Source organism: Cryptomeria japonica, chromosome 10, assembly GCF_030272615.1.
Source record: "Cryptomeria japonica chromosome 10, Sugi_1.0, whole genome shotgun sequence".
NCBI classification, from domain to species: domain Eukaryota; kingdom Viridiplantae; phylum Streptophyta; class Pinopsida; order Cupressales; family Cupressaceae; genus Cryptomeria; species Cryptomeria japonica.
Window position 1 is genome coordinate 697,725,961 of NC_081414.1, and position 8,097 is coordinate 697,734,057.

At 32.4% G+C, this 8,097-nt stretch overlaps 1 pseudogene across 1 annotated transcript; it reads left to right on the top strand.

Moving 5' to 3' along the window:
* The first annotated feature begins 3,858 nt into the window (after positions 1 to 3,858).
* LOC131057531 (cytochrome P450 CYP72A616-like) lies at positions 3,859 to 7,365 on the top strand (annotated as a pseudogene). The gene is made up of 5 exons (XR_009359154.1): positions 3,859 to 4,270; positions 4,460 to 4,683; positions 5,800 to 6,041; positions 6,310 to 6,703; positions 6,853 to 7,365. The product of XR_009359154.1 is annotated as a cytochrome P450 CYP72A616-like (transcript).
* The last annotated feature ends 732 nt before the right edge of the window (positions 7,366 to 8,097 follow it).

An 8,097-nucleotide genomic window follows, 5' to 3' on the forward strand; every position in this document is an offset into this window, starting at 1 on the left:
CCTATTTCATATGTGCGGAAGGAAGAAAACGCTGATCAGGAAAGTCGGAAGAAGCGAGCTAAGCTACCTCAATTATTGGCCTTAATTAATTTATTCATTTAAAAAATATTTCTCACCCCAATCCTTTGCTGTATGATTGACTAAATTGCTGACTGACTAAGAGTAAACATTAAGCCTGGCACTGCTATAAATATTTGGAGTAATTGCCCGTACTTGTGAAAATGGGTGCGTTCAGAATTAGTAACCAAACAATGTCGTCAGATTTGCCTGAACATTTGATGGAGAGGATACTCGAATTCCTTCCAGTGGACTGATTCTTCCGTTTCAGGGCTGTTTGCAAGACCTGGAATTCTCTCTCTCTTATCATCCCAACATTTCAATTACATAGCCAGAAATAGCCAGCCATTTCTCATTCTCTTCCCCTCCAACGCTAATCTATTCCTTCTTCACCCACGCTTGGCGAACTATTTCTTTATCTTTCATCCCTCATGATTGCCCCGTCAATTTCAGAGGTTCTGCTTCTGGGCTACTTTTGGCGGACATTAACACCAATGCCTGGTTTGGCTTTAATTCTCCAACGCTGTGTGTTTGTACTCCACGCTGCCAGAAATGGCTTCTGTGAATCGAATAATGGCTAAGGCAATTTTACCATCAAGGAATAAGATTGTGGTGGGCATGAGCAGCATATAATTCTACAACCAAGTCATGGAAAGTTCCAGGAATGAATGTGGTCAACTTGCTTTTGTAGGAAAATACAAGTGGGTGGAGGATAAAGGTGATTTAAATAAATTATTTATTTAAAATAATTGTGCAAAATAATTGTGCAACTTGCATTTTAGGAAAATACAAGTGGGGGAGGATAAAGGTGATTTAAATAAATGTGAGAGGTGGGATTTTGGGGGATTTAAATAAATATTAATTTATTTAAATGTGAGAGAGTATTTAATTAAATAAATATGATTTATTTATTTAATTAATGGTCTGAATTTGGTTAAGTGAATTAAATCAAATAAATTGAATAATTTATTTAATTAATAGGAGAAGAGGGTTAAGCTGAATTAATTAAATATTAATTTAATTAACTCATTAATTGATGGTTAAATAATCAAATAAATACTAAGTATTCATTTAATTAAGTGGACAGATTTATGTGACTACAATTATATTATAATATACGTATTGTATTATATTATATATATTATAATACATATTATATAATATATATAATGTAATAATATATTATTACATTATATATATTATATAATATAATATATTATTACATTATATATATTATATAATATAATAATATATTATATATTATATAATATGTAACATATAATATATTTTTTAAATTAAAATTACAAATAAAAATCGGATATCCGATTTGCATAGGTAATTACCAGGCCAAGGTGTACTGACACCCAGGCCAAGCAAAAAGTCAACACAGATTTTCGCGTTTTTAGGTGAGTGAGGAAGGCTATTTTTTTCACATCGCCACTTTTTGGCCCCCCTTGATCCTGCACTAACCCACATATGTTTGTGAAAATTAGTTGTGGAGGATAAGAATATCGAATTGTTTGATCTTTGTAGGACTAATGGCCTTTCTTGCTTTGTAGCTCTCTTTTGTGTTTTATAAATTTTTACCCCTTTTGGAATTAAAAAAAATACTTCTTTTCTTATGGAATTTGATTGCAATGATTGTTTAGAACATATGGCTCAAAAAGGAATGTGGGGATCTTCAAAAAAAATTACTTTAGAATAAACCCAATGATTATGTATCTATAGAAAAGCTTTATGTTCTTTATGATTTAACAAAAAATGAAATCAATATGTTCTCTTTCCATAAACTTTTTATTTCTATGAATTTTTTAATCAATATAATTATAGTGATTTAATTTACATTCCCATGTCAATTCCTATTTGATTTTGTGATTTTGTTTACATGATTCCTTAATAAAACTACATAGTGATATGTGATACACTTTTGTGTTAATTTCACTTCTTTCCTAACTGTTATCTATTTTCATTTACTCGTATTTAAACCTTATCATTGTTTTAATTGCATATGTTTATTCACATTTACCTTACCATTATTTTATATTTCCATGGGCTTAATCCTTGCTTCAAGATCCTACACTCATCATCCTGACTAAAGTTGTGGTAAGATTAAAAATAATAATAAATGTGGGTATTACACCTCCTACTTACAAAGTACAAGTGTAAAAGAATTATGTCATAAAATTAAGTGTTCAACTAGACATACCAAGTTTAAAAGGAAGAATGATGTCCTTGCTTATATTTTTATTTGTCTTCTCTAGATTTCATTACAAACATTGCCTATCATTTTCAAGCATTGAATTTTCTTCTTAATAGCTTAATGTAATGTCTCATTTTCTCATTTGTTATCATTTATATATTTTTTGAAGGAGGTCATCCACAAATTACTTTTTCCTACTAGATACGGGAGCATGAGCCTTTCGGCTAGACTTCTTCGTCTAAGAGCCAAGGAATAAGGGGTACCAATTTCGTCAAATTTGCCCAAGGCATGATCTTGATCTCATCCCTTTTCAAGATGTCGAAACCATGCACTCAGCAAGACTCAAGATCCCTACTGGGCTCATTAAGAACCATTCAACTTCACCAACAAATCAAGAGACCATTGACATCATTTATATATTCAAACATCTATAAAAAAAAAAATTGAGAATATTCATGCTATAAATATGTGGTGCACTTACATTGACTTTGGCTAGAAACCAAAATTTGATCGTAGAGTGTTTTATACCTTATTTAGAGTATACACTAGATCCCTCTTACTCCAACCATCTTGATTTTCACTATATTAGTGCTCATTTAATTTATTATGAGCTAAAATATTCTATGATAGGTTCTTGGTCTATTATGATAAACTATGGGAGTGCATGTGAACTCTAGAAGTACAACCTTTGATAGAATAGAATTAGTCACTTTAAATGCATATTCATATCTAACAAATTTTTAGTGGATTTCATATATTTAGCTAAGCCTTCCATGCTAATCCGTTTTTTGTTTCTCAATGTTTGTAATACTTTCATGGTGTTGTTTTTGTTATAGTTTATTGTTTGAGATGCTTGATAACAAAAAATGACATGAATTTGGCATAACTGGACAAATTTTAACAATTTTATCTAGCTTTAATGATGCATCTATAGGTATATATTGAATGCATATCATCGTTCAAATTTATTGTTTTCATATGAGTAGTTATTAGATAACTAATGTATTAGACCTAAGATTATGCATTAATTCAAATATTTATTTTGTTGTAATATATTTAATTATTCAAATTTTTGAAATCAAAATACTATTTCAATATTAATAAAAAATGAATATCTCGTAGAGCTTAGAAAACAAATATAATGTTGAAAATGTCCATCTAGATCCTTACAAATACTTACATGAAAATATATTAATTATTATAACTTTAAAAATATTTAAAACTCTCTACTTAATAAACATTTAGAAACGTATATTCCTCATCAATTTAATACTAGAACATCATAATAAAACTCTTACAATACACTACACAAATCATTTGAAAAAATAAAAATAAAACATTATAATAATAATTTATATCTTATCCCAATACTAAACCAAATCAAAACTTTATTCTAATTTTATTTTTAAATAATAGAACAATGTAATAATCTATATTTATTACAATATATTAAACAGAATTCTTTAATTTTCCTGTGTGAGACAGACATTGTGTTTGAAAGTCAAATCTGCTATTCGTCAATAAATAAAATGACTTAAATCACACACAAAACTTGTATTTCTAAGTTTAAAAGTGTTAAATACTTAATATGTTGCTTATGGTCTAAAACCGATCCTAATAAAGAGGTCATTTTATTTCTGCCAATGGAGATATAACAAGAACAGAAAGAGCCTACACATAGTCACAGCAAATCTGAAGCTTTCAGAACCAAATAATTAGTGTGTTTTGGCCACGTCTGGAATATGGAGTGGGTATTTTGGGGTTTGGCGGCCATTTGTGCAGGTTTAGTTTGGTTTCTGCTCAAGATTGCAACAACGATATGGTGGAAGCCTCTGCAAGTGAAAAAGTCCTTTGAAGCTCAAGGAATCAGTGGCCCTCCATACAGGTTATTCTATGGGAATTTACCAGATATATCCAGAATGACCGATGAGCAGAAGTCCAAACCCATGGCACTCTCACATGACATATTCCCTCGAGTTTTCCCCCATTTACATCAGTGGAGCAGAAAATATGGTACACTTGTATTCTGCATTTTTTAAAGTATCTGGTGTTTCATTAATCATATTATTGGAATTTCTGCCTAGTACCATTGATTGTTTTGCTGGGGTGTTGTTGGAACTTAGAAAAGTCGCCGATTAAGGAGAAGATGCAGGATTCTGGAGACCCTATTGATTAAGTAAACTTGTTATATGTGATATATAGGTCAGGATTTTATTTTCTGGTTTGGGCCGAATGCCATGTTGGTTGTTCCCCACCCCGAGCTTATTAAGGAGATATTGTCCACTAAATTTGGCAACTATCCAAAGCCTCCGAGTAATCCCCTTTCAAGACAACAGTTGGGAAAGGGACTTGCGGGGTTGAAAGGTGAGAAATGGGCTCAGCACAGGAAAATCATCAATCCTGCTTTCCATATGGATCTATTGAACGTAAGGCACTCAATGTCTCTATTTATATCCTAAATTAGAACCAAAATGATCCGATTCACAGAGAAATCTACCAAGTTCCTACTGATAAATAAACATAGATTTACTTTGCATATCAAATGTCTGAAAACTTCATTAGGGTTGATTGTTGGGCCGACATCCAATCAAGAAGGATAAAGCCCTCTTTTCAAGTATGCAGGAACTGTCCATTGGACCTTTACTATTTGCAGAGAGCCAAAGTGAGACCCCTGATTAGGTTTAATCTCCAGGCTATGTAAATCCCCAAGCATCCCATGACCAAATATTTCCCTGTAGAATATGTCACCATTGCAAAATTTTGCATTTGGGCGTTATAACAAGAATTGTTTGAGTGTTTGAACCCTGATTCTCTTCCCAGCTGATTCTAAGAAGCTTCTAGTCTTCAATCTTGTAGCCCACTCTTAGGGATGTTCAGTGCAGTGTCATATTGCTTAAGGCCGAATATTTAAAATAAAATAAAATTGCAATCTAGTTTGTTCATCTCTGATGAAGAATTAAGCTAGTGATACATCCAGGATGCCCCCACTGCCCTGTTTTGGTATACCTTTAATGAAGGGTTAATGCCAGTGCAAGACCCTGGTCATATCTTAGCAGAGGGAACATTCTGTGTGGTGTTTTTCAAGCAGTCAGAAAGAGATACATGGGAGATCGAGTAACTACTTATAAATTTTTAACAATATTGACCTTGTAAATATATGATTTCTACAGTTCATAATGTTGACGTACATAGCTTCAGAGATCAATTAACTCACACAGTTGATTCCTAAAACTATGTACGTCAATACTGACCTTGAAAAAAAAATTGCATGTAAAAAAATTAATGTTATGATTTAATTTTCTTACTACTGGATAGGAGACCTTGCTCTCTTAAATTGAGATGCCTTGGCTGGTGCTTTTTGAATAGCAGTACTCTGTTCAGAACATGACTGCAAAAAAGAGCCTTATCTGTTAGAATCTATTCATATTATTTTGCAAATACATCTCTATTTGATATTTATATTCAGAATTTCATTAGAAGATATCTATATTCAAAATGTCAGAAACTTATATACTTCAATCATACTATTTCTTTAATTGCAGGGGATGATTCCAACAATTGTGAAAAGCGTTGCCAATATATTGGATGGATGGAGTAAATTGATATTGTCAGGTGCATCGGAAATTGATGTGCAAAAGGAGTTCCACGATCTAACAGCAGATGTTATTTCCCGCACAGCATTTGGAAGCAGTTATACAGAAGGAAAACATATCTTTGAAATGCAGATCAAACAGACGATCCTTGCAGTTGACTCACGTCGTAGTGTTTATATTCCAGGTTTCAGGTGATCACAAATTTTAGTTTGTGACTGTAAAATTGTCAATCTTAAATTGTCTCTCTCCTTTTTAAATGAGAGGTTTTCCAATATTTGTCTCTGTTGAGAGTTCCACTGATTTTTCAACCATATCATACCATCTCAAATCCCTTTGGCCCTCAAGAGTTATGTGCATTTGGTAGTGTTCTTGGTAATTTAAGAGGGTTTATTCAGATCTATAACTTCTTTTGATTTCTTAAATTGATACATAATGTCTGAGAGTAACTCTTTTCACCAGGTTTCTTCCTACTGCAAAGAATAGGCAACGTTGGAATGTGGAGAAAGAAATAAGAAGATCCTTAAGAAAAATTATAGATGGCAGGGAAAGGACTGCTATAACAGAAAAATCAGGTCGATATGGTGCCGATCTGCTTGGGTTAATGATGTCTGAGAGCAAGGAGCAGGGTAGAGTCAATGTAACAAGTAATGGAAGCCTGAGTACAGAGGAAATCATTGATGAATGCAAGACTTTCTACTTTGCTGGTCATGAAACCACATCATTACTGTTGACATGGAGTATAATATTGTTGGGCATACATCAAGATTGACAAGAGCGAGGTCGCAGAGAAGTGATGGAAGTATGTGGAAAAAACAATTATCCAGATGCAGACAGCTTAAGTCGCCTCAAAACTGTAAGGGAAACCACAAAGCATTTTGAAATTAGTAAAATAATAAATTAGGGTAAGGGCCATTTGCTGGCTTTAATAAAATCAGGACTGAGATTCGGATTCAATTGCAGTATTTTGAATGTCTCATAAAATATTGTATGAACGTTTTGTAGGTGGGAATGATCATAAATGAGGTCTTAAGACTTTATCCACCTGCACCGCGTATGTTGAGAATGGCACGTGAGCCAATGAAACTTGGGAGGCTCTCAATTCCTGCAGCCACTCAACTTATGATTCCGATCCTTGCAATTCACCATGATCCTGCTTTGTGGGGAGACGATGCCAAAGATTTCAACCCAGGGCGATTTAGTGAAGGAATTGCAAAGGCTGCAAAGCATCCAATGGCATTCATGCCCTTTGGTGGAGGTCCAACTATATGTGTGGTCCAAACTTTTGCCTTGTTGGAAGCAAAAATAGTTTTGGCAATGATTCTGCAAAAATTTTCTTTTGTGACTTCACCATCTTATACTCATGCTCCTATGCTTTTACCTACTCTGAAACCTCAATATGGAGCTCAGCTTATCTTCCGCATGGACTGTGAATAGTACTACCTAGAATTTCCTCAAGTGTATCGAAATTTTTACTAGCATTATATATTTACTGTAGTATAAATTCACCATCAAATATTGTAGATGTTGAATATGTTGGAAATTAAGATTAATATTTTGTAATAAAGCTATCATAAATTATTTAGCTAGTTTTGTGTTAGCTATTATAAGCATTATAGATTTAGATTTGTGTTAGATTTGTGCTAGTTATTATAAGCATTTGCATCATACATTATCTCAAATTAATATTAATAATAAAATTAATTAATTTTGATGTTTATTAAGTATTATAGTTTTTACAATATTTGTATGTATTTTTCAATTTGATATTAAAGCTATGCGAAAAATAGGAGAGTAAATGAGAAATATAATTTTTTATATTATACAAATTGATGACATTGAGAAGGTGAATCAACTAGCATATTAGACAAATAAATGGAATAATGTAGTAATGTTGTCAAATCTTGTGTCGAGGTGTAAAGAGGTGAACAACCATAAAATATTTTTTCATAAATAATAAATAGGAATAATGCTTCAATTTTTTATTATAATATTCATTTCATAAAGAGGAATAATACAATTATAAGAACATAAGGTAAATTTACATCAACAAATGTGTACATTGATATTATATAAATAAGAAGTCTTTAGTCACTTCAAACTCCTCTCCATCTGCATGCAAACTGTGAGACGAGAATGTGGTCCAAGCTTTTTTTCGCTCAACCACAAAGTGGAAGCTTCTTCAATGCTCTTCATGTAACAAAGAGCTCCCAAATTTGTGTGAGGTATACAAAACTTTGGAATCAATGG